The 27,091-nt window shown below is 37.7% G+C and overlaps 1 long non-coding RNA gene across 1 annotated transcript; it reads left to right on the plus strand.

Moving 5' to 3' along the window:
* The first annotated feature begins 235 nt into the window (after positions 1–235).
* Positions 236–27,091, plus strand: LOC147580043 (uncharacterized). Its single transcript, XR_015251869.1, has 3 exons — positions 236–321; positions 1,068–1,177; positions 26,852–27,091. It is a non-coding gene; the product is annotated as an uncharacterized LOC147580043 (long non-coding RNA).

Below are 27,091 nucleotides of genomic sequence, written 5' to 3' on the forward strand. Positions count from 1 at the left end.
TAAGAAAAGTATGGTAAGTGCATGACATAAGTAGGGAAATAATATATTTTAGTTCCTTTGCCTTCATTTCCTGCAAATGAAAAATGTCCTTCCTTGTTTTAATAGCCTCAGCTTTCACATCCTGTTCAGCCAATGTGAGGGATGTGGAGGGAGGGAGGTTGATTCCCTACATGAGGCTCTCACCCTTTGTGGCCAAACAATAACTGTCATATTCTATTCTGTTGCTGCTTTAGCGCAACTACTTCTTGTGTGCTAATTGATCACTGACTCTTCTCACAACAACCCATGGAGTGAGATCTATTACTGTTCTCATTTTCACAGGTAATAAAGAGGCACAACAAAGTTATGGAAGCTACCCAAGGTCACCCAGCTTGTCAGAGTTCAAGTGAAGATTCTCACCCTGTGCTATTCTGCTAGAGCCCATATTACTGACAAGTATGTTAGACATGGAATTAGAAAGATTCAGTCACTTTCTTTTATTGTAGTTTATGTTGTGGCCAAGAATGTGTATTTTCAAGAGTCAAGTCCAAAATCTGAGAAGAAACACAGAAGCACATGTATAAGAAAGCCAAGCCTTAGACCCTGACCCCATTTTTCTAGGTCAGGGTCACAACCCTTCATCCAGCACTAACAATTTCTTTATACTTTGAAGTTAAGTCATTTCATCTTTACTAATTCTCCTGGGAAATAAACAATTCTGGTTTTTCACAGCCTACTCTAGAGAACTCTAGCCAAAGAATCAACAGTTGTGGAGGAGAAAATGGGCCAACTGCCTCCTTGGCTTTCCTCTGTGGTCAACAGGGGGCTGTCATCAATGCTCATTTACCTCTGGAGCAAATATGAATGTGCACTCAACTTACTTTTTTAACCTCTTCATTAATACTGTTATTATTTCAAAAATTTTTTATCGATAGAACAATTATGATTTCTAATATACTTTCAATGTCTTGAAAGTTTCAATACTATACTGAAGGTAATATTGTTTTAAAGGAAGCCTAAAAACTCTGAATGTTATTACTATTGTGTCATTCATTCATTCAACAAATATATATTGTACATCTTCCTAGGTACTGAGCCTTATCACAGGCACTGAGGATATAACACTTAAGACAGATAAGATGCACAGTTATATGGAGCCTACCTTCCAGTCAGAGGAGACAGAATCTGTGCCGCAGAAGTAAAGTCTTTGCTGTCTCATTTCCTCAGTCCTGATGATTTTTAATGATGAGAAAAAAGAATCTTTGATTTAGTGAAATGCATCAATATTTGTAGCCACATGAATAAAAAAAAAAAAGATTAGTAACAATCTTTACTGGATGAAAACTAACCCATTTTGGTAGGCACAATGTCTTAGCAGAATTATATTCTCAGAAAGCACTGTAATCATTTAAATTAACAATATAATTTACAACTGCATATAAGATAAATCAACTAAAATCTAAATATATGAACTTGGGTTTCTAGAAACATACCAACCAATGTCCAGAAAATATTGTATACAACATGAAAGCATCTATCTAGCAATCCGTCTATTTGTTTATCTATATACATAAGATCTGATAAATTTATTTTGACACAACTGAATTTTTTGTCAGGTGATATTATTTAATAGATCAAGAGAGCATTTTAATTACCTATACTTCAGTGATAACTCTTTGAAGGGAAATGTGCCTTGGAATTTTCCAGATTATTATTGTTCTGTGGAAAGGTAGTATTGTACATTGCCTGAAGAAGGTGCTCATAGTTTTACTTCTTATCCAAGACCCTTAAATTTTCTATTTTAAACATTTCTTTTCCTCCATTCCTGACATTTGAATTCATCATTCACGTCTGTGACATGTTTTCATATTATCTTTTAATACCGATGTCAGTACCAAACAGTAATAAGGGTGCAAACATCTGTTGTTTACTCGGAAATGATTAGCTTCCATATATAATAATAAAAATTTACCCTATTGCAATAATGTTTAAAAAAAAACCTTGCAAACATTTTGGACTGTGGTGATACCTTTAAAAAGGCAGTGCAAAACCAGCTATATAAAGTTTGCCTGCTATTTGCTTAATCCCAGTAAAATCTAGAATGAGTGGAAATAAACTTTATTCCAGAAAATGTTTACAGTAAGGAGAGTCTATTAAATACATTCATAGGCTTACTTGATGCTTAACTTCACAAAGACTCAGAAACAATGCAACAAAGTGGTAAAACCATGCAGACTTTTGCTGAGAAAGGCCTATCATTTTACTGTCCTTTTCCAAACTGGCTGGTTGTGTCTTTGGTAACATTTAAGGACAAGGCACATTTGGTTGATAATACTGCTGACTTTAAGCTGAACTAGAAACATCTGGAGGAATTACATTTCTTTCCCTGGCTAACCTTTATTCCTCCTTTGAAATTCCGCTAAGGCATCATTTTCTTCTTCTTTTTTTTTTTCTTTTTTAACGTTTATCCATTGTTTTTTAGAGAGAGAGACAGAGAGAGAGACAGAGAGAGAGAGAGAAAGAGAGAGAACATGAGGAAGCAGGGGAGGGGTAGAAAGAGAGGGAGACACAAAATCCAAAGCAGGCTCCCAGGCTCTGAGCTGTCAGCGCGGAGCCCAACATGGGGTTTTGAACTCACAAACTTCAAGATCGTGACCTGAGCCAAAGTCAGATACCCAACCAACTGAACAACCCAGGCACCCCAGGCATCATTTTCCTTAGCATGCCTTCCCTGAGCCCCTAGGTTAGGCTGTTTCTTTTTGAAACTCATAGTACCCGGTAGAGCCCCCTAACTCAGAACTCATCATAGGATTATATTTGAACCATCTCAAAAATGAAAATCTTCCCTGTTAGACTGCAACCAGAGACCCAGCCTTACTTACCTTTGTATCACTGGTACCAAATACCCAAATACAGCAATATATTGCCTGATCATGGATAAGGGGCCAAAGATGGACAAAAGGGCAAGAGTTAGAACATCAGGCGATGTGTAAAGCAGGCCCTGGATGAACACAGTATTTCTGTCCTTTAAAATCTAATCATCCAGCAATCTAGGTGTAAACAGATCTACCATGAGAATATGCACAGGCTGTAGTGGGGAACGATAGGGGAGGTTAATCAGCCTGATGGAAAGGGATTGACAAGCTAGTCTTCAGAAGATCTGATGTGGGAGCCAAGTACTGAAAGATGAAAGTTACTCATTGATTGCTTCAAGAATAAGAGAACAAGACAACTTTGGGTATCTACAAATTGTTAAGTGTGTCTTGAATTTAGGATTTTAATGGTGGACGATGGTGCTGGAAAAGTAGGAATTAGAACAGGAAGTTGAAACACCAAGTATTTAGTTTTTTAAGCTGCAAACTGAGAAGCCATTGAAAGATTTTAAACAGAGGAGTGCCATAGTAAGATTTAAATATGAGAGTGATAATCCAAGGTAGTCTGATGGAAGATGAATTATTGGGGGCACAGTGAGGAAACGAGAACATTGAGGAGAGTACTAAGCTGGGACTTGGGGATGGTAGTCAGGGATAGATCAGAGATATATTGAATAGATAAAATTGGGAGGACGTGGTGAATTAAGGATGAGGTATCTGGCAAAGTGAGTTGAATTTTGTGGACTGGCCCATTAGGGTATGAAAGTGATATTCACTGAGAAAAGCAAAACATGAGGATAAATATGTGAGCCTCGTTTTGGAGAAGGTGTATTTGGGGAGCCTGATTGACAAGGAGAAGGTCCAACGGACAGGTATATGGGTCTGGAGTTCAAGGGTTAGGTCTGCGATAATGAAACAGATTTGAAATTTGTCATACTGGTTGAAACTGTGGTGTTATAATGGGCACTGACATTTTGCACAAAGATGCCCTGGGATCCTTTTTGCAATTTCTGTTTTCTAGCCAGCATCCCTACCCCAGCTTCCTTATGATTTTGTATCTAGTGGCCTGAACCCATTGAAGGCTGCCCTTGAGTACTGTGGCTGCTTTGTCTGCAAGCTCAGAGAGCAGGAGGTATCTGTTGTTTTCAGTACCCATGGCTGACCTTAGCCAATGATCAAGGGGTACAGGCGTACAAAGGCCCAACTCTTTTGCCTCCAGATGGAGCAAACTGTGAGGTATAATTTGCCTTTTAGGACTCTTCCCCAAACTGTACCTTTGCATGCTTTGTTCCCATTCCCTGGCCTACTTCCCTACCTTGGAAACCACTTGCACACAAGTAAATTCTCTTCTCGTGGTCTCTTTTTGGGGATGTCTACCTAAGACATGTTGTAAATAAGGCCACCCAAGCAGAACATTGAAAGCGAAAAGGAAAAATATCCAAGAAAGGAATTTAGGGGTAGGCTGCAAGATCCATTATTTTGAATTCGACAGTTATGGGTAGGGCCATCATTAAGGCTGAACACTGTCCTCTCAGACCAGTTAGTTGGTCCCCTCACCCCCTGCTCACTTTCTGACAGGACAAAATTCCTGCTGCTGACAGCATGGAGCCTGCTTGGAATTCTCTCTCTGCCCTTCCCCTGTTCACCCAAATGCGTGCTCTCTCTCTTTCTCTCTAAATCTCCCCCTTGCCAAAAAAATGTCATATCTGGAGAGAATGCCAGTGCAGACCCAACTCAGAGCCAGAGCAAGAGGCTCCCCTCTCTAAGTCTGGTGGCAGTTACAAAATGCCCCTGGAACTTAGAACTGACTCTGGAGAGAATATGGTGTGAGTAAACCAGAGCAGAAAACGTAAACCTCCACAAGGCTGAATTTTTAACCTGCATCAACCAAGTGTGAGGTTAGTTTATTGAACTGATTGAACCTGAAATTGACTAGGCAACATTTTCTGTAATCCAGTGAAAATGGGGGCTTATAATAGAGATGATGTCGAACCATGAGGAAATAAAGTTCTAAATTATTCACATGAATATGTGCATTTAACAAAAAATTCATATGACTACCAGTGTGAAAATGCACAAATTCCACTTAAACACATCAACCATACAAAAAGAGATATGTGTCCTAGGTTGTTCATCACAGCATCATTTGTAATAAGAGAGACATGGATAAAGCAAGGTATCTATCAATGAAGGAGTAGTTATTTCTTAAAACATAATTGACATGCATAACAGTATGCAATATAATAATTAAAAATAATGATGTAGATCTATATTTATGTGCATAGAAAGATGTCACCATGTAATAATGAGTGAAAGGGGGGAAATGATAGCTCCCCCCCATATATGAAGTATTACATTTTCATTCTTCCCTTAATAAACAAATCCATAATAATTGCTTGGCCCTCATCCAGGGCTCATTTTCCCATTACGGCCAAAGATATGCTTATCAGTATCCTTGCTTACAGTGTCATTGTGACACGTCATCAGGCAATCCTTCATCTCCTCACATTTAGCAGCAACAGGAATTTTGTCCTGGCAGAAAGCAAGCAAGGGGTGAGGAAACCAACTGGTCTGAGAGGACAATGTTCAGCCCTTGTATCCCTTGACACAAATGGTGTTCAGTGTTTCTTCAATGATGACTAGTCTGTGGTTTTACTGGAACACTGTCTGGATCTTTGGCCCAACTGATTTCTCTGAGTTGCAGCCATGTTGTCCTCAGGTATCTGACTGTGGTTGGAACAGTAACCAGTTCTGTGTCCCCTCATCCCCTGAACCCCTGCTGGCTCTCTCAGCCAATCTTCACATCTCACTTGGCACATGGGAACTTTGGATTTCCTCCACACCCGTTAGGGAACATAAACACCTGTAAGAAAGGTAGAAAGTCTAACAATTTCCCCCTTTGTAGGCCTTTTCACTTAACTTTCATGAGAAAAGAGATCAAGTCACTAGGTAATTCCAAAAAAAGAATGAGTTTGGAATTAGGGAGAGTAAAGTTTTGAAAGAGCAGTTGAGGAGAAAAGTGAACTATGGAGAAGAAATGTCAGGCAGCTTTACAAGTGTAAGTTCCAGACCATAAATTTCTAGAGGAAAAAACTGGGCAAATAAGTGACAGTTTCTCCATCACTACTCAGTGATAGCAAGGAGTTGAAGACTGGGAGCAAATGGAAGGATGTGGGACTAGAAGCTGAAGGGTGTCAAGAAACTGTGGAACAGAACAATATAAATGAGCTGGACAGATGGCAGGTGTGGTCAGAGAAGAAGGTGATGGATTTTAATAGTTTAAAGGTAGAACGTTTTGGGCGATGAAACATATTTTGTGGGGGAGGCTTGGCGAAGAAGTGAAACCCATGAAATTGAGGAAGCCCAATCACTATGAGACAGGGGTTTTGTATGGAAATTGGAGCTAGTTAGAACAAAGGTTGAACTTGGGACAGACGAGACAAAAAGGCAGATTCTGAAGTGCTCAAAACACATACTGACGTGATGAGGAATTAAGTGGAATGAAATCAAGATAATGTGAGTTGACAACAGCAAGAAGGAATAAAACATGACATCGTAGGGGGCAAAAGCCTGACAGGAGGGAAGATTTGATGTGAGGGAGGAACATAATGGTCTGAAAGTGAAAACCAGAAATTGGAATAGTAATTAATCCCTCCATTCCACTTCTCCAACTACAGACGTGCAAGACATGGGAGGCTCTCAGGGGAGAGCCAGATTATTGTAAGGGCAAAGAGGCAGAGGGAGTTCATTTGGCAGAAGAACTCAGGGAGCAGGAAGAGCAAAGTGATAATAAGTGAGAGTATGGGAGAGATGAGTGGCTGGTGGGGCTTGTGTTTGGGATGGCGGGCAAAGCAGACTGGACTAGGAGAGAAACTTGGTTGACCATTCCAATGTTCTGAGGAGAACTTCTGAGGAGATCTGTTTGCTGTTGCTTGGCTGGGGTCTCAGGAGTCATAGGCCTCTTCATTGTCTCTCTGTGGCCTAGCCAGCCGAAGGTAAGTTGGCTTGAGGTATCAAACAGAATATTGATTAAAATACATTTTGAGGATTAAACCTGGAGTTGGGTGTTGAGAACACGAATGAATATGCTTCATGTGTCAAACAGAAGTGGAAGACACTTGTGACATGAAGTGGTCGAAATTCTGATGTGAACCCCGCAGACCTCAGCCAAAAGTTGCTGAGTTTCTTGGATTGCATGGTGTAATTTGCAAAAGTGTTATTAAAGGCATTGAAAATCATCTTTTCCAAAACAGATGATAACAATAGCAAAGGAAGTAGTCTATTTTATCTAGAATTTTAGGATTATAAGAGAGGGTAAGGTGGCCACCCTGCATAAGTCACAGGTGAATTTGACCTACTCTGTTTGGATCCTGTCATCCTTTAATTCTTACTTTGTGGTTATAATGACAAAATTGAACCCCTCATCTCATTAAGAAAGGAATAAAAAAATAATAAGTGGAGAAATTAAGGGAAAAATAAAGGACAGCATTCTTGTTTTTCTCTTGCTATCATTCCCACTTCTCCAAGAGAGTGGCACTAATATCGGGCAAATATAGGTGCTATTACATGTTATGGTCCTGTCCTACAAGGGCATAGCTAAAGATCTCAGACTCGAGTTGGGTCCTGGCTTTGCATTTTCTGTTCTGCCTTTAATCAGTCATTTCCTGTTTGGTGTGAGTTAACAGTTCCTTTGGTGGATTTTTTTTTTTTCCTCCCTCTGAGTCATCTTACTTGATAATGTCAGCCATGGGCTCACTGGCACATGTTGTATTGTCAATCTGTGATTCTCACTTTGGGCCATTTCTGTTGCTTGTGTCTCTTCTACTTGCAATTTCCCTTTGGTCGCCATCCCCTATTTTAGGAGAACTCAATCCACGTGCAGAGAAATATTATAGGTTAATCTCAGCAGGATGTGTGAGAAAGAGACCTTGGAAACAGGATGAAACTTGGAGTGTCATAATTCTATTTGCAGAGACTTGATCCTTGCTTACATGGACCGATCACAGTTGCTGAAAAAAAATAACTCTGTGATATTTTCATGGATTCAGCCATATGGCACCGCCCTACCTGAACCATCATTCTGTTTTCCCTTACAGACACTGAGGAATGCAATATGGACATCCCGTCTGACTACACAGTATACAAACTCTTTACCTAATGTTGCAGATGGGTTTCATATATCCAAAGGGCTGTTTATTAATGTGGATATTTTTTCTCTCACTTATTTACATATTGCTCAGAAGCCTGCCTACAACATGGAAATGATTTGCATGCATCTCATATCTTAGGAGTAAAGCACACTCCTACACAATAGGGCACATCACTTCACAGAGAGACAAGTCGTTTTGGGGTCTCCATCACCATGTTTTGTGGGGGCAGAGCCATAAAGGCACTCTCTAAACAAACCACTTTCTACAATTTACTTGGACTTTTGAACAAATATAAAGAAGTGCCTAAATGCTTGGAAATAGTGGGGAGTGGTAGGTCAGAGGGACCCGGTAGCAGAGGGGGAGGGGGTTGATAGAAGGAGTGCAGGCCTTGGAATAAGAAATAGTCCAAGAACTAAAGGAATATTCCTGGATTTATTATTTACCACGTGTGCAGCCTTGGAAACTATTTAACCTGTATTTACTTGGTTCCTCATTTATAAAACAAGAAAAATAACATATATCATGAAAAGTTATAAGGACTGGACACTGTGGATGTATGATTAAAAATGGAGATATTGGTAATAATATTGTTAAAAATTAATTAGGCATGATTACTATCTCCGTTTTCTCAGGACAAGAGTATTGATGCTTCCAAAAAGTAAGCATAATTGTCTTTGCTTCTCTTTACCCTGAGAGAGTCCTTGAAATGTATATTCCCAGTCCCCGTGCAAGTGCCTGGCAAGTAGTAGATACTCAATCCATGTTTGTTTAATTAACTATAAAATTGATTCATTCATATGAAAAACATTTAATGTTCCTAAATAGGTATTCATATTTAAGGAGATGAAATCAAAATTTTATAGACAATCATTGGATAATTTTATGGAAGAGAAAGAAATCAAATATGAAAAGAGATGTAGATTTTTTTTCACCATTTACTTGCTTCAAACTTTTGATTTAGAAGTGAAAACCTGACACTTGGAGGACAACAAAAGAATAGGAACATCATTCGGTGATCTCTTCATTTTCATACACTGCCTTCCTTTAATAATAGAATACTAGCTTGCCTGAGAACAGAGATCTTGTCTGTTTTGTCTTTGCTAAAATCCTTCCCTGTGCCTAAAACAGTGTCTTGAACATAATGGTTGCTCAATATTTATTAAATAGATTTTTATCTCTTTGCATCTAATGTCCAGAGAGAAGTTTATAATAACCCATCTTTCTTCCTCTTCAGCTATAGAATAATGAACACTATAGCCCTTTTATTCAAGATGTTTTTAAAAAAAATTCCAATATTCATTTTTATTTTGAATAAAACATTTCTTCTTTTACTGTGTATTTCTGCTTCTGTCACTTGGTTAAATGTCACCCAAATAGTTTAGCCTGCATACTTAACTTTGTTTCAATCACAATTCTTAAATTTGGTTATCTGTAGCAATCAAATTACTGTTTCTTGTTTTGTTTTGTCTGTGTAGACTCAGTCCTGGTTTTTCAGGTATTCCAGTTTGGAGCAAACCTTGGTTAGCCCGGCAAGCTTTGTAGGAAAAAAAAAGTGTATATTAATTATTTTTTCAGGACTCAATTTTTTTGTTTCTATCAGATATAACTTCCAGATGGATGGCAGATCATAGAATCACATTTCCCTGCTATCTTATGGCACACTGAAACACTTGATTTGTAAGCTGGAACACCGCGATCTGACCATGTAACTGTCAACAACATAACCGGGTATACACCTTATGCCTGGATCCTCTAATTTGCAAATTTTTTTCTGACACATTTTGAAAGGCTACAGTCTGAATCCTTCAATTCCTGTTCATTTAGATGTTAGTAAAGTTTGAAAGTATACCAACTCTAATAGAAGCGGGATGATAACCGGTAAGCAAAATCATAGATTATTCCCAAAGCCAACTGATGTCTTTTATTGGCACTAAAGTAAGGGCTGGCAGTAGTTAAAATTTTATTTTTCTTCAGTTCTTCTTCTAAGTAAGTTTTCTCATAAACATAGCTGGCCACGAAATGTAGATGTGACACACACTAGGAGGGACTCAGCAGTGGAGCAGAAAGGTAGATTCTAGGCCCCCCAACCCCTTGTTGTAGTTGAGTGGTCTTGGGTAAGCAATTTAAACTTTGGGCCACTGATTCCTATAGAAAGAAGGAAGGGTTTCAATAAGGTAGTTTTGAGATCCTTTATATCTCAAAAATTTTTATGATCTACAAACCAGATAGGTCAATCCTAAATTATTAAAAAATGATATATTTCTATGTGAAATGAAGTAAGTCTTTCTACCACAATAAGCCCTTTAAATAATAGCAACTATGCCTTAGCCTTGCTTACATTATATGACAAAACACCATCCCATTGACAGCCTCTGACCTGGGTGATACCATTCATCAGTAATATACTTTAAAGCATTTGAGGGGTTCAAAGGATTGCTCATAATTTGTCTCATAATTTGAGGAAAAATAAACTGACAAAAGTATAATCCAAGATCTGGATTAGTATGCTCTGGAAAATATTAAATATTAAAAACAAACCAGCAAAGGCACATATAACAGTAATTTATGGATTATGATAGAGCTCAGGCTTGTGTGTGGCTTATCTCTATATTCTAACATGTTGACAACGGAGCAATAATGATGTTTAATTCAAACAATCTTTTTATGGAAGGCAGTATGTGAGAAATATTTTTGATGTATTCGTCATGTTTTTGTGTTTCAGGATCATCTTGCAAAAGCAAGCTTGAATCCTTCCTAAATGCGTGGTCCTTCGATTTGAACTGATAGAATATTATGACTTCCTTTGTCTTCTGTTTTGTGATTTTGCCAGTAGTTGAAACAAGGAGAACAATAGAGTGTACATGAATAGAATTGAGCATTACGGAAGGTGTAAAGATACTGAAAGCTGACAAAAGAGGAACACTAATGAACCAAAAAAAAATTAGTTTAATTTCTTGAGTTAGGGGTTTCATATCTATATCTCTGTATCTTTTGTTTTCCTTTAAAAAAGGACAAATACTTTATTCGAAGGGAATTAATTATTTCACTAATAGCTACATAGGACAATTTATTTCAGCTCAAATGGAATGTATATAATACATACTGAAAAGACAAGATAAAAATGATACTGGTCTCTGCAGGGAAAGGAACCATATAAAAATAATGGGACCTTAAATACATGTGTTAAAATTATTTATTGATTTATTTATGCACATTGTTAATGTATAATGTGATTCTTGCTCTAATCTTATCATTAACAACCAGCTTATCAGGTTATCATTAGCACAAAGTCAATTGCTACATTAAAATGACCTTTCATAGCATACAAGCAGTTTGTGCTAGAAATCCAGGCACTTTTGTTAATGTGGACTGTAGGTTTGTCTTAGAAAACCTCCCAAAGGCCTTTGTTCACCTTTATTCAGGCACCATGTCGCCACCTGTTCTGTCGACTGGCAACTCATTCCCTTTCCCTTGAGTTGTCTATGCTGCCAATTTCTTCAAATGATGGACTTCTTTCTCCAAAACTAACACTCAAGACTCTTCTCCCTTAGTCTATTAATTTAGATATTTTAATGTAAACTGAAGTGTGAATACATTTAGCTCTAGTGTAATTTGCATTTTTAATGCTACTTTTTAATGGAAAGGGATCTCTAATTGGGGGGTTTATCTGACTCCCAACCTTACCCCCTGTTTATTCTCCTTCTTAAACTTCGCATTCTACCGATAAAAGACCTCATTTGGTTACTTTGAATTTTCATGTTTGGTGAAAACTAGCTTATTTCTTTACCAAAAAAACAAGAAGTATTTTGTGGGGAAAACATTTTATGTCTTTTCCTCTAGTCTGTGTGGTCCATAGTTTTGTTCTTAGATTTTACTCTCTACTGTTACACTAGATCCCACAGCTCATGGGTGAGAGCATTTTAGTTATTTGTTTCTGGGCACAGTGGGTCCAAAGACCTCACCTGCCAAGAAAAGCAATGCCTTTTCACTCTCCTTTGTGTGGGATCTCTGTAGGCACTTCCCAAACCGGTGAGGGGACTCAGAATTGCAGCCCCAGTGTGTGCCTCAGCTTCTCTCTGCTCCAGAGAGAAGCTTTTTTTCTTTTATTTTTCTAGTCTTCTTCCAGGTCTTTGGTATAAAAATGATGGACCTGTCCTCATTTAATGTGTTTCACACTATCTCAGAGGCCACATAGATTAGTTTCTAGTTGCGTCCACTTCTGGCCTTTGGCAGTAGAATTTTTGTCTATCCAGCAAGAAAATACCTTCCCTTTTGGTCTGTAGATTGTTAGTGGCAGTGGTCCCGTGGCAATGAGAGTAAGGTGCCAAGTGACACTGAGTTTCAGCTTTCATGCATGAATGCTCTGTTCTTGAAACTCCATCCTCTGAATGAGGTGTTTGACTTTGCATGGCAAAGCCAGTTTTGAGCCTCATTTAGGCTTTTCCTCTTAGGAGACCTTTGTTTCTCAGTGTAACCTGCCTTCTCTCTTCAATCGCTTTTAGTCTATAAGACATATTAGTATATGTTTGGACTCCTATTGAAGACCAGGTTCAAGTTCTTCCCCATGATGTTCATGCATGGCAAACAAATCAGAGGATGTGGCTGTTGACCTCTGCTTAAGTTTCTGTAAGCAGATAACGAGACTTTGTCTTACTAGTGTCAGCTGTGGCCCAAATAAATCATGTTACACCACATTTCTTCATTTGGTCAGAATAATTTATTTATTCAGAGTATAGGAGGGAGAAAAGATCTCTCTCTTCACCGCTAGTCTAAATATTGTATTAGCCAAGCTGCCTGCTTTGTTATTGGCTTGGGGAGGGTGAATGGCAGGGCATATGGGAGTTATCATGACTCTATGAATTTCATTACAGATTATTAGTTGCCCATTCAAGACAAATATAAGAATATGCTGAGTGGAGCCCTCCTCCAAAGCTAGGGTCAGATGAGAAAAAAAATGGGGAGACACATGGTAAAAACTAAGTGAGCGTGAGTTTGGAAATAGAGAAAGAGGGACGCACAGCTTCTGCAGGCCGAGTAGAATTGTGTGGCACTCTGAGGGTGGAAGACACAACTTAGAAATTCAGAAAGCTTCTTTGTGACATTGGGAATGGAGGCATGAAGATGACGGTGTATTGACAAAGCGGGGTCCGGTTGTGTCAGGGCTAAGGGAAACAAAGTTGGACCTGCATAGAAATAGAAGTCTCCAGAATAGTAAGGGCAAATAGAAGAAAAGTGCTTTAAAGGTGAAATTAATTATTCTCCAAATCTACCTTATTTTCAATTATTTCCTTATTTTAGAATCTTTTATAATCCTGAGTGTTCTGCACACTGTTGGAGAAAATAGGTTTTATCAACTTGTCACATTTGGCCACTGGCTAAAAGGGGATGCCATGAGAGAGAGGGAATATAGGATATAGGATAAGTGATTTTATATATTTATTTTGAGACTGAGAGAGAAAGAGAGCAGGCACATGAGCAAGGGATAGATACAGAGAGAATCCCAAACAGTCTCCACCCTGTCAGCACAGAGCCTAAGGCAGGGCTTGAACTCATAAACCCTGAGATCATGACCTGAGCCAAAATCAAGAGTCAGACTCTCAACTGACTGAGCCATCCAGGCACGCTAGAAGTATTTATCTTAAGTAATCCTCGGTGAATTTAGGAATTTTCTATTTTACCCTATAATTACATGTTGGTAAATATGGTTAGAAGGTTAATAGTGACTGCCCCCAACTAAAAATAGGAGATTTCAAGATTTTAATTTACTTAGCCAGAGGTTGGCAAATCATAGAATGTATTTCTTTAAAAATAGTTTCTTTTCTTTGGGCTCCAAATCTAGTGAGGTTAGCATATATATGTGTTGCCAGAGAACAGTGTTATTAGAAAAATGCAAAATTCTTAGGTCAGAATCAGTAGAAATTTTAACCAACGATGTTTCACGAAAGTTCTTAATCAGTGAACTGTTTTTATGCAACTGGTTCTGGAGATTTTGTTTAAAAAATTTTTCTTTAAGTTTATTTTGAGAGAGACAGAGAGAGCACAAGTAGAGAGAGAGGGAGATAGAGGATCCCAAGCAGGCTCCATACTGCTGGTGAAGAGCCTGATGTGGGGCCCAAACTCAAGAAACCACAAGATCATGACCTGATCCGAAATCCGCTCGGATGCTTAACCTCCTGAGCCACCCAGACACCCCAAGGTTCTGGAGATTTTGAAGACACAGTCTTGAATGTTTGTGAATGCCAACTGACATTGTGTGTCTCTGACTGTTGTCTCGATATGATTTCACTGGTGTTTCAAACTGAGGGTCATAATGGTGGGAAATCCACTAAAATTATGTGATAAAATTGGTGCAGGAGAGGGGTGCCTGGGTGGCTCAGTTGTTTAAACGTCTGACCTGATTTCAGCTCGTGTCATGAACTCACAGTTCTTGAGATTAAGTCCTGTGTCAGGCTCCATGCTGTCAGCACAGAGCCTGCTTGAGTCTCTCTCCCTCTCTCTCTCTCTCTCTCTCTCTCTCTCGTTCTCTCTCTCTTTCTCTCTCTGCCTCTCTGCAGGTCGTACTCTCTCTTTCTCAAAATAAATAAACTTAAAAAAAAACAGTGCAGGAGATTTTATTCTCCTGTAAGATTGTATCTTCGTGTTTCCTTAATATGAAAGCCCCACATCGCACTGATGGGGAAATCAAAGCTCTATTCTGGTTATCTCCCATCTCAGAGTGGACATAAACTATTAATACTGTGATTGTGATAGTTGTGCTTGTAAATTGCATGGATTCAACTAGAATTTTAAAATCACTTCCAATTCTAGTTGGTTCTTAACCTGATTCCTTCTCTGCCAATTGATGAGAAAGAGATTTAGATCTTTACAATATTGACTCTTCCCATCCTATTCATTTATTTATTTTATTTTATGTCATTTAATGGTTGTATAGTGCTTATTTAGCGTTAACTTTTTTACTTGGTATTTTAGAGTTTGTTGTTGCTCTGGTGGGAAAGCTAATATCCCATGTCGCCAAGCTCTCTCATAATTTCTGTGAGATTTTTCTGTTGACAGTCATAGTTTCTAGGTAGATACAGTAATATACCTCAGGTACTTGACATCTAGAGTATATAATTTTTTAGCACGCTGTACTCTATATGACAAAATTATTTCCAGTAATAATCATGAAAGTAAGTAAGTAATAATAATGGCCAGAAAAGAAGTGTAGACAGATTAGAAATTTTCTTAATTGAAGTTCATACGTTTTTACATGCCAGTTAATATTAAAAATAATACAAATATTACAGTACTTAAAAGGAAAAGATCGGTTGGTTAATAATGTTTAATTACATTAATGTATTTTTTGAAAAGGAGAATTAATATCTATATACAGTCTGTCTCAGTAATAATAACCTTAAAATTACTATTTTCAAGCCTTAATTTCTATACAGTTGTCGATTAAATTTTGGAAAAAATTAATCTTGGTATATTCATGTTTAATGTTATAGCTAGGTTTTTTAATCCATTTTTGCTTATAGTAAATAGACTATGTTTTGATTAGTTTTAATTTTAAAGTTTTTTCCCACATGAAGCAGGATATATACAAGTAGGAAAAGTCTTAAACATAAGAATAACATTTTCAGTGATTTATAAAGATCCTATTTCTTAATACATTCCAGAAATTGAATACTGTCCATGTCTTTGTTTCTTAGGGATTAATTTTATCAGCTTTCAGATGTCTGTATGTATAAAAAAAGTTCCACAAAATAACTTCATCAGAAAAGTCATCATAAATTTCTATTACATTTGTTTGAAACATCAAAAACTTTTCTTCTGCAAAAATCAAAGGAATTAGATGAATAAAATAGCAAGCATTATCATTATTTGATCCATTGCTGTAGAACAAGTGTCAAGTTCTTAGGGAACATGATCGAGGCATTCAAGCCCAGTATCTTTTGTCTTTCTCCTGGCCTTCATATAATGACAGAATTAAAGTAAGTCCAGTTCACTTTCTTTATCTTTATAATCACTTTGATGTTATTATTTTTTGTTTAAAATCTGTTCTTTAAATGCAGGAATATTTAGCGGAATAGAGGTTCTCGACACAAACAATGCCTGGAGCAACTTTGACTAATTCTGAACTGATATGAACTTTCTGTCAGTAAAAATCAATGTAATGAGCCCTCTGACAGGGGCTGACTGTATAACTAAGAATGCTCCGTATCAGCTTCCAGATATTAGTTATTAAAAGATAAATAATAAGATGTACTAATTTGAAACATATGTATGTATATTTAAAAGAAAAACAGCCACCAAAGCAGTAGTTTTAAAACTTAGACCAAAAACATATTTTTTTTTCAGAGAGAAATATGTTGTTATTGATGATGTTTAGAGTTGCTGGCATACAGCAATAATAAAAGCAGTCTGAGTTTTAATTGGTTTTGCTACTGTTTTACAATTCTTTACAGACAACACATACCTTTATGTGTCTGAAGCGAACACATTGGAGCTGTGATCATGAGTGTTCTTGACTAGATCCTGACCAAAATGAAAGTGTCTCTAACTTTTCCATTACATTTAAGTTGTCCATAGGCACTTTGTAAATAACCCATTCCCAAGCAAAAGAACATGCCTTCCATTTCTAATTTACTATTTTTTTCATCAAAAATGGTCTTATGAAATGTTTTTCTGTGTCTATTGTGATGATTATATGGTTTTTATTCTTCAGTACGTAAATACCACATTAACAGTTTTCCAGATGTTGAAGCATCCTTGATGTTTGGTGATAAAACCTCCCTCATAATGTAGTATTCTTTTATATACTGCTTTTAACAATTTGCTAGTATTTTGTTTATAAACATTTATCAACAGTATAGATCTAGAGATTCTCTTTTTGAGTATCAATCGTTTTTAGTTTTGTTATCAGGATCACACCTCAGTGAATCAGTTTGGAAAGTTTCCATATTTTGGGTACCCTGGAAAAATTTGTGTAACATAGTAATAATCTGTTCCTTGCAGATTCAGTCCTTTTTTTTTAAGGAGAAGTATTATATTTTGTTATCTCCTATAATTCCCAAATTAAGTTTATAATACTGTGATACTGAGTCTATCTCAATTTGAAATACAGATGTGTTATCCTCTTTAGTAACTATCTCTCTCTCTCTCTCTCTCTCTCTCTCTCTCTTTCTCGGAAACATTATGTAAATTATTTTAGAGTTACCAGTGCTTTCCTCGAATAGCACTATTTCATTGGTGGGAGGAATAGCTCCTTTCTGGGTCGACGGACTGTGTTGACGTTAGTTTCCCTCTTGCTGGTCATTTTGCTCAAATGCCTGCCAATTCTTGGTTATCTCTTTTCTTGTGTAAATGAGGTTCTAGGTTGAACAGTATTGGTATCTGAAACAGAGTTTCAAGATATCTGAAGACAGCAAAAAGTTGCTGATGGAATTCAAAAGTCTTTCTCATCACTTCACACTTTTCCCTCTCCAGCCACGAGAACCAACAGGCCCTAGGAGAATTGTAGCGAAGATTAGACTGAATAAAAAATGATCCCTTCTTCCTGGTCCAAAAATCTTCATTTTGAAGGATAGAGTAAGTAGTAAGGAACTATTCTTAATATCTGTGAATGATGCTGAAAATTTTTATAATTACTAAAATCCAGTTACATTTCCCTTACTTTTTGTCCAGTGATTCAGAGATAACAGGGTTCTATTTGTCTCTAAATAAATGGTTGGAAGAATTTTCCATTTACGTTGACATATTCAAATGTAGGTTCCTGCCCATGAAAAAGGAGCGAATCAGTTTCCAAACTCTCTACCACAAATCCTGGCTTAATATCTTCTTTATGGAATATATAGGAGAAGAATAGATTAAATCAAATAATATTTTTAATTAAAAAATAATTAGAGCAGGATTCCCCTCAAACTCCCAGGAAGGAATCCTCATCATATGGAGACACATTAGTCAGTGCACGGAGTCCCAGTCAGTGCATTGAGAAAGCAGAGTGGTTTTCTAGGCTATGTGGAATCCACTTTGTTCTCTTTTCTTGCTCTGATGCCAGCACCATGAGAGGCTTCTGATGGGATGGGGAATTCAGCTGAAGTTGCTGTAAAGCCATTGTTTAACTTCAGAAGGCTGTGAATCTCTTGCCAGAGTATCTACAAAGCCTCCTCCCACATTTCCATATTAGCTAGTCCTTAACATTTTTTGTGGATGACGAGGTATCAATTCTGAGGTCTCTGGCATTGCTGCCCTCTGCTCTTGTCATCCCACAAATATTTTAGTCAAGCAGCTAGTTCAGGTTTTTGTTCTAAGACTTGGGGATGGGACAGTGATGGGTAGTCTGGCACATTCCTCTCAAATACTGGCTAAGACCCTTGGATCTTTGAGTTTTTTTCCCCCCTCACTTCTGTGTCTCCTTCAGATGAGTTCTTTTCCAGGAAGTTCCTAGGTATTTTAAGCAAATAAAGCCTTGACGAGGCAGGTTGATCATGGGTGTTCTCAGATACAAAACCTTTTCTCATTCGTAGAGTTCAGTCAGTTTAGTTTACCAGATGAAATGACAAATAATGAACACATGATAGTAAATAAATAGTGTTCTGTTTTAAAATCTGGGGCTTGGATAATAGACACATAGATGTTCATTTTGCTATTATCTTTTATAATTTACATAAATCATATATATACATATATATATGAAATTTTTCAAAAATAAAAATGAAAGGCTAGATGAAAAAAATAGTACATAATTCTAGGATCTCTGCCTACCCAGAGAATTAATTTTGAAATTATGTGTGTGAAGACTAAAACTACACACATAAATTTAGATAAAGATGGCTAGTTTACATGGTATAACATGATAATTCTGTTAAATTCTACCTATTTTTTAGATTTCCAACTCTGTTTTGTATCTGAGTTTGGAATGGTTCTACCTTGAAAACTCCCTCTCACATGGGCTTTGCCTTGAAGAAGAAATTGAGGATGAAGTTGCCCCTTTCAGCTCAACTAATGCATTAACATATATTAAAGTAACAGGTTCTTTAGCTGCCATCTTGCACACTGCAGAAACTCTGAACCTAGAATGAGATGGGAGAAGTGGAACAACTCTTATGCTTCAGTGGGGGACATAGCCATAGCAACCCAGATCCTGGTTGACTGGGGTGGAGGCCAGAATAAGAGGGATTGCCCTGTAATTGCCCTGTTCACTCTCTTTTTCTTTCTGTCTAGGCTGTCACTGTTGTTTCCAGATTATTATCCTTGACTGAAGTCTTCACTCCTCTCCCATTCATCCTCCATGTTATCTTTCTAAAACACAAACTTGAGCAGTTATTCTCTTCTTAAAAACCTTCAATGGCTCCCTAGTATCACAAAATAAATTATAAATTCCCTGAACTGACATTCAAGGCCATTCCCTTTCCCTCATTCTACCTTTTTGCAGTACGTATTGGTTTTGGGAGCTCACACCCTGGCCTGACTTCAAATCTTGACTTTACTGTTGTATGGCTTTAGGTAAGATACTTTGTCTCGATTTCCTCTTCTAAAATAATAATAATAATAATAATAATAATAATAATAATAATCCTAACGCTGTATGAGATTGTTTTGATGGGTAATTGAATTTAATACATGTTAAGTACTTAAAAGTGATACATGCTAAGTACTCAATAGCTGTTAGCAATTATTACAAATATCATGTTACACTCATCTCCTCCATGAAATGTGTGCTAAACTACATTAAAGTATTTACAGTTCCCAGAACGTGCTAGGTGTTACTCTCCATCCTCCAAGTGGCACAAGTTTGCTTATTCTATCCTAGAAGTTGCAAATTTAAGTACTTTCAGGAATCTGGCAAAGTGGGGAAGGGGATTTTGTGAATTGGAGAACTTATGCCTTTTCCTCACAAAGGCATACAAATTAAGACATATATTTTAATGCTGTGTTGACCAAAGAATTCATATCTGTGGTTTCTTCTCTACTTTTATGGAAAATTACAACTTGTCACTCATGGCCAACAGCAAATACTATTTCTTCCATTGACTTCTTTGACTTCTTCCCTCTTTTGTACTCATAGAGTGCTGACATATTCATACTCCCACCTTAATGCTTATAATATTATAATTCAGTTGCCTACATAATTGTCTGCCCCTTTCATGTTTTTAGTTCTCAAAGAGCAAACAAATTTCTTGTGTATTCTTGCTTTTTCAATATCCAGCCAGTGTTTATTACACATTTTTGAATGAATGGTGATAGTACCTGGGATGCATGCAAATATGGAAAGCCAATATGAGTAGAGATGAAAAGGGTGAGAACCTTGACTGGTGGAGCAGTGAAGGCCAAGATAAACTGCTCCCCACGTTTGTGTTCCCTTTCACTAGAATCTCACTTATGGATTGGTTCCCTACATTGTCTTTGGGGAAATGTTGTTAAGGACACCACTGTGAAGCCTCTGCCAATTCAACAAGGCAAGCAATTAGATGGTTTTTTTTTTCTATGTTTATTTATTTTTATTTTGAGAGAGAGACACACAGAGAGAGTATGAGCAGGGAAGAGGAAGAGAGAGAGGAAGAGAGAGAACCCCAAGCAGGCTCTGCGCACTGTCAGCACAGAGCCTGATGCAGGGCTCCATCTCACAAACTGTGAGATCGTGACCTGAGCCGAAATCAAGAGTGAGACGCTCAACTGAATGAGCCACCCAGGTGCCCCTAGAAGGTTTTTTTGATAAAGTAATGGACTTATTTCCTATAGGAGGTTGGTTTGTTTTTATATAAAAATTACCAAGAATCATCAAAGACATTGATAGAAAATACTCAATAAAAGATTATTTTTCAGATTTGGTAAAGATGATTTTCTTTGTTTCTTCAAGATAGTTTTTGTCAAACAAAATGGCTGAAAAGCCAATAATTTACCCAATTGAAATGTTTCCATTTTTATATACAACAAACTGAAGTTAAACAAACAGCTCCCTCCTACCCAAAAACACACAAGAAACGAAACGAAACTGACAAACTAAAGCCAAAGCCATCAATAGGAAGGAAGACGACAAGTGTCTGAAATTTGTGGCAATGTTGTCTGAACTGTATTGGCCCCACTGCTACTTCAGGAACATTCAGAAGCAGTTCTCACCTACTCACAGCCCAGTCCTTGTGACTCATACACCCTTCTTTTCTGGGTGTATTGCAGTGTGGGCTGCAATAGCAAAATATTGTAGACTGGGTGGCTTAAACAACAGAAATTTATTTTCTCCCAGTTTTGGATGTTGGAAAGTCCACAGTCAGGGTTTAGCAGGTTTCCCTTTCTGTGGAGATCACCCTTCCTGGTTTGCAGATGGCTGCCATTTCCTGAGTGCTCACATGACCTCAACTTTGTGGGCTCACCAAAAAGATGGAGAGAGATATCTCTTTCCTTTCTTAAGGCCACCAAATTCTATCAGATTAAGGCCCCACTTGAGTAATGACCTTGAGTAATTTTTAATCCCTCCTGAAGGCCCTATCTCCCAAGAGAGTCACACTGGGGGTTAGGGTTTCAAAATATAGATTTGGCTGTGAGGCTTGCAATTAAGTCCATAGAACTGGGGTAATGTCCTCTTAACTTGCTTTGTTTGAGTGCCAATTCACAAAGTCATTCTCTTTCTTTCCTGTCAAAACACTTTTTTTTTTATTAATTATATCATAAGTACGGACTTTCTATCTTTTGAACTTCTCTAAATATTTGTTTTTTATTTTAAGTTTTTAAAAATTTATTTGAGAGAGGAAGAGAGAGGGCAAGTGGGCGAGAGGGGCAGAGGGAGAGAGAGAGAGAATCTCAAGCCCGCCCAATACTCAGCACGGAGCCTGACAAGGGGCTCAGATCCCACGACCCTGGGATCATGACCTGAGTGGAAATCAAGAGTCAGACACTCAACTGATTGAAACTCGCAGGCACCCCAACATGTTATTTCTAACTTTAATGAATTTTGTAAGTTTCGATTAGTACTGGGGGAGGGTCTCAGCAAATAAAACGTCTTTTGAAACCTTAAAAAAAGCGTTAATAAAGGAAAAGGAGTTAACATTGTAAATACCTTCCTTCTCAAACGTTTTTAAACAATGTATTTACCCATATTGATAGCTCCATGAAAAACAAAATCCCACGGTTTATTTGTGATCATGTTCAACTTCAAAAACAGTACTAACAACTTTGTTCTGATTCATCTTAGCCCCAAATTCTTGAGAACCCCAAATCTGGTGGTATAAATATAGTTCTGACTAAATAATTCAATTGACATCCATAATGCAATAGATAAACCAAAGGAGAGGAAAGGAGGTATTTTTAAACACATCTTTTTGGTGTTTCCATTAGGCTTGATTTTTTTTTTTTTTTTCATCTCCCTGAGATACCCAGTCCTTCCTAGAAACTTTACTGTCATGATAGTACCTGCAGAGTGATAGCACTACCAGACCTGGCTGTTTGTTTCCGAGTAAGAACAGCTGTGCGACAGACTGTCTGCACAGTTCCCGTTTCAGGACGCAGCGCGGATCTCTGACACGAGGCAGTTCTGCACCAGCTGGCTCTGTGCTCGGTGCTTTGCTATTCCTGGATGATTTACCTGTTCTCAGCCCTGTCACCTTACTGTTTCTGCCATCTAATTAAAAACCCATGTTACTGGATTCACTCTGCTACAAATTAGCAATGCTATCTGTGTTCTTTCTGAGCCTAAACTGGCCATTTTTACTTTATGATACATGATTTATTTTTAAATTTATACAAGATGCTTGATTATTTATTTGTGGTATATTTTAGCTCTCTTGTGGAGTCTCGATCAGAGTAATCCTCTTCTAATGTATTCATATAGAGTGAAGATCTAAATTTCCTAATCAAAATCATGTCAGCAAAAGTAGAGCTGCTCTTAGGATAACATTTTAGTCTAGAAAATGATTTTCCTTTAAAAGGGATTCAATGGACATGATGACATAAAAAGAAGCGGCAAAATTACACACAATCAGTTCACATAATCAAAACAGCAATGTTTTATATTCAGCAAGGATTTCTTTTTTACTATAATAAATGGAACAAAATAGTCCTTTTGGAATTCTGCAACTGTGTTATGGCTACAAATGCAATACTACTAGCATTCTACAGAATTAGAGACCAGCATTTTCAAAGCTGTAGAAGAAATGATCCCATTGAGACATAGTCCCTAAATATACATTTGGGTGACATTTTATCACTAACGATGATGTTCTACCTTCACTTTAACTTCATTAGGAACTCACGATTACATCAAGATTAGTCTATTTTTAAAAGGCCTAATTCATGCAAGTAGTCAATTCAAATGGTTGGATTTTAATCATAACTGCCTAGAAAGGAAATTTCATCCTAATATATACATTGGAAGTGTATAAGATCTATGGAGGCTTTTGAGATCCATCAGAAAAATCTGGTCCTGTCTTGTGGGATGCTCCAATGGCCTCTGGGCATGCTTCTGTCATAGTATTCTAGAAGAGTGTGTTGTAAGCCATGTCCACTAGCTTAGAAAGATTGGGGTTCTGTGAAGCAGGTGTCATGTATTGTACGTCCTTGTAATTCTAGAATCTAGCCTGGGCCTGATGTATGCTAGGTGCTCCAAAAATGATTGTTGAATCACTTTATGGAAATCAAAGGAATATGGATTAGCGTCTGCAGGGACTAAGGTACTAAATTAATTGCCTTCACAAGATGTAAAATTATAGTCACACCTCTATAAAAGAGTGGCTAAATAAATTTCGTGAATAGATGTGTATAATCTAAATCAAAGCTCTGCTTTTTAAACAAATTTTAATGTTTATTTTTGAGAGAGAGTGAGACAGAGCATGAGCAGGGGAGGCGCAGAGAGGCATGGAGACACAGAATCCAAAGCAAGCTCCAGGCTCCAAGCTTGTCAGCACAGAGCCCCACATGGGACTCGAACTCACAAACTGCGAGATCATGACCTCAGCTGAAGTTGGATGCTTAACCGACTAAGCCACCCAGGCACCCCTGTCCTCATTCTTTTAAAAAAAATTAATGTTTATTTATTTTTGAGGGAGAGAGAGACAGAGTGTGAACAGGGGAGGGGCGGAGAGAGAGGGAGACACAGAATCCAAAGCAGGCTCCAGGCTCCAAGCTGTCAGCACAGGGCCCGACGTGGGGTTGGAACTCACGAACCGTGAGATCATTTTTTTTTTTTAATTTTTTTTTTCAACGTTTATTTTATTTTTGGGACAGAGAGAGACAGAGCATGAACGGGGGAGGGGCAGAGAGAGAGGGAGACACAGAATCGGAAACAGGCTCCAGGCTCCGAGCCATCAGCCCAGAGCCCGACGCGGGGCTCGGACTCACGGACCGCGAGATCGTGACCTGGCTGAAGTCGGGCGCTTAACCGACTGCGCCACCCAGGCGCCCCACGAACCGTGAGATCATGACCTGAGCTGAAGTCAGATGCTCACCAGACTGAGCCATTCAAGTGCTCCAAAGCTCTGCTTCTATTTTACTAAAGATTCTTCAATTCATAATCACACACACACACACACACACACACACACACACACAACTGCTTCCCATTCAATAATTAAATTATCCTTTGGTCTTTTTTAGACTTTTGACTTTAAGGATTTTATCTATATAGTGCATTTCTTTACTTTTTACTGTGAACTATAACAAAATTTGTGTGAAGTTTGGAACTATCAGTTTACATACTTCAGTGGGTATTTTTGGGAAGTAGAGACAGAGTGACAGAGTTGCTGGAGAATTTAAAAAGTCTGAAGCTGTCCCTCAGTAGCTAGTCTGCCTTTAACGTACTGGAAGTCACACCTCAATTCGGGACAGATACATACTGCCACAGTTACAGGAGCTTTTGCTATGAGCCTGGAAGTTAGCAAGAAATTTTAAGGGATAGAGGAAAATTTTAAGGGATAAGAAGAAAGAGAACTTAATTCCCTAGGGATAGTCTGAGTAGCTTTCCTTTTCCCCAAAGCTATTTCTTCCTGCTTCCCACTATAAGGGTATCAAGAAAAGAACGTTCCTTTTGTGTTATAGCAAACTGTAAAGATTCATAAAGATTCTCAAATGAGAACAGAGCAACCTGTTAATGGGAAGTTGTGACGAGTTACTTTGTGACTTAGAATCAGCATTCATGACTGGCTGAAGTTAAACTGGTCAGCTTATAGCAACAGGAAAGACAAAAGCATAAGTGAGCAATAAAGCCATTGATGGAAGCATGACCCGGAAGAAAATTGCTTTTGTAAGCACGAGGAAACAGCTAGTAGGTAGCCAAAGAAAAAGTATAATATTCAGTGTCTTCATTGACAGCAGCAGGAAATGGGTACAAGGGGAAACCATAGAGTCAGGAAATGCACTAGGAGAAGAAGATAAAGAAGAGTAATATTGGTAATGAAGTTCTCATAGTGTAGTAAAAATAAATCGCTGTGGATATAAGGGAATCTGAGTTCCATTGATTGCTTCTAGGAAATGTCAGTGCAGAGCCCAAGAATTGGCAATCTGATGAGGGAGTAAAAAAATAAAGGAGGCCAAAAAGGAGGCCAAAGACCATGATTTTGCATACCATTTTCTTACAGAAATGCATAATTATTTGTACAGACCACACATGCCTTTTCGGGTTTATAATAGGAACTTGTGTTTTGCATTTAGGTACTTTTTTTCTAAAATTTTTCTGAGCTTGAAAAATGTCTCATTTATAGTTTTTCTTATCCTTATTTTAATTTAAAAATGTATTTCATTATGTTATATGTCTATTTGGTTAAATAATCCTCAATTATTTGTAGATTAAGGCAGATCATTTGAAAATTAAAAATATATATGTCTAAATTAATATACACATAACAATTACTTTAAACACAAATGTAATTAATTATGCAATGTATTTTACATATAAATTTATAATTAGGTGTATAGTGCCTACATTCATTATGTACACATATTTACTTAAGTGTTAATTTAGGCCTTCTGTAACTAATTATGAGAAGTTATAAAATGTATTTTTTCACTCAAAGTGTCATTTCATTCCTCTGAGCTGATCAGCATCTTTCTTCTTTAGTTCCTAAAAAACCTCTTCAAACGTTATAAACCATACACAGCTGAACTTGATGCGGGGGCAACCAGCATTAGGCATCATCTTGAAACATTCTATTACATCTTATGCTGTGCATCATGAAAAAAGCAGCACAGTACCTTGTAAGCCTCTCTGGGCTTTGAATGCACTACAGACCACATATTTGAATGCCTCTGACCTACAAAGATGACATAAAAGGCTGCTGTTTTGACAAGGGGATTGCATCAAGTCTAACTTGCAGTAAAGTAGCTTTGCTCCCTGGCCGATATCATCTGGCAAACTCCCTGGTATCAGATGCATCGGTGGTGGGAAGAATGGCATGTAGATTTTATGGCAAGCTCCAATAGGCAAATCACAACACAGACGGCACCCTCTCTCCTCTCTCCCTTTCCTTCTCCCTTCCTTCTTTATGATGTACTTTCCATCCTGTTGAATAACTTGACACATTTGTTTCTTTCTAAGCTATTAAAAGCTTTCCTATCTATGCAGCATTTACTGCCTTGATGTTTGTGATTATGGTTCTCAGTTACAATAAGAAATTCTATGGAAATCATAACCAATCCTGGTTTCAACTGATCAGCTTACAAAGGGTGAAAACCTTCTTTCAAGATGCTCTCAAACGTGTGAGGCACACCTCAGTGAATGTAGTGTTAGAAACCTGCTGGCACTAAAAAAAAAAATTGCTTAAAAATTAGTAAATAAATACAGGTTTGCCGAGGTTGAGCATAATTTTAGCCAAACTGCAAATATTAATGGTTTAGTTGGAAGCATGCCTGACTTTTGGTCCCCTCTCTCTTTTTATCATTTAGGTACTCAAAAGACAAAATAACACCATCTGACACCTTGAATTACTGAGTAAACTTTTGTACCACTGAAAACTCACATCAGGTGCTTGGACAGAATTGTAGGGGGAGGACAGCCCTTGTCATCTGGTAAGTCATACAAGTATGTAAGCTGCTCACAGTGAAGATATAATAGCTTTCAGGAGTAGAGAATAGGTAGAAAGTACAAAAATTAAAAAAAGCAACAACAACAACCAAACTGTACTG

This window comes from Puma concolor, chromosome B3, assembly GCF_028749965.1.
Source record: "Puma concolor isolate L17-30 chromosome B3, mPumCon1.1.hap2, whole genome shotgun sequence".
Classification (NCBI taxonomy): domain Eukaryota; kingdom Metazoa; phylum Chordata; class Mammalia; order Carnivora; family Felidae; genus Puma; species Puma concolor.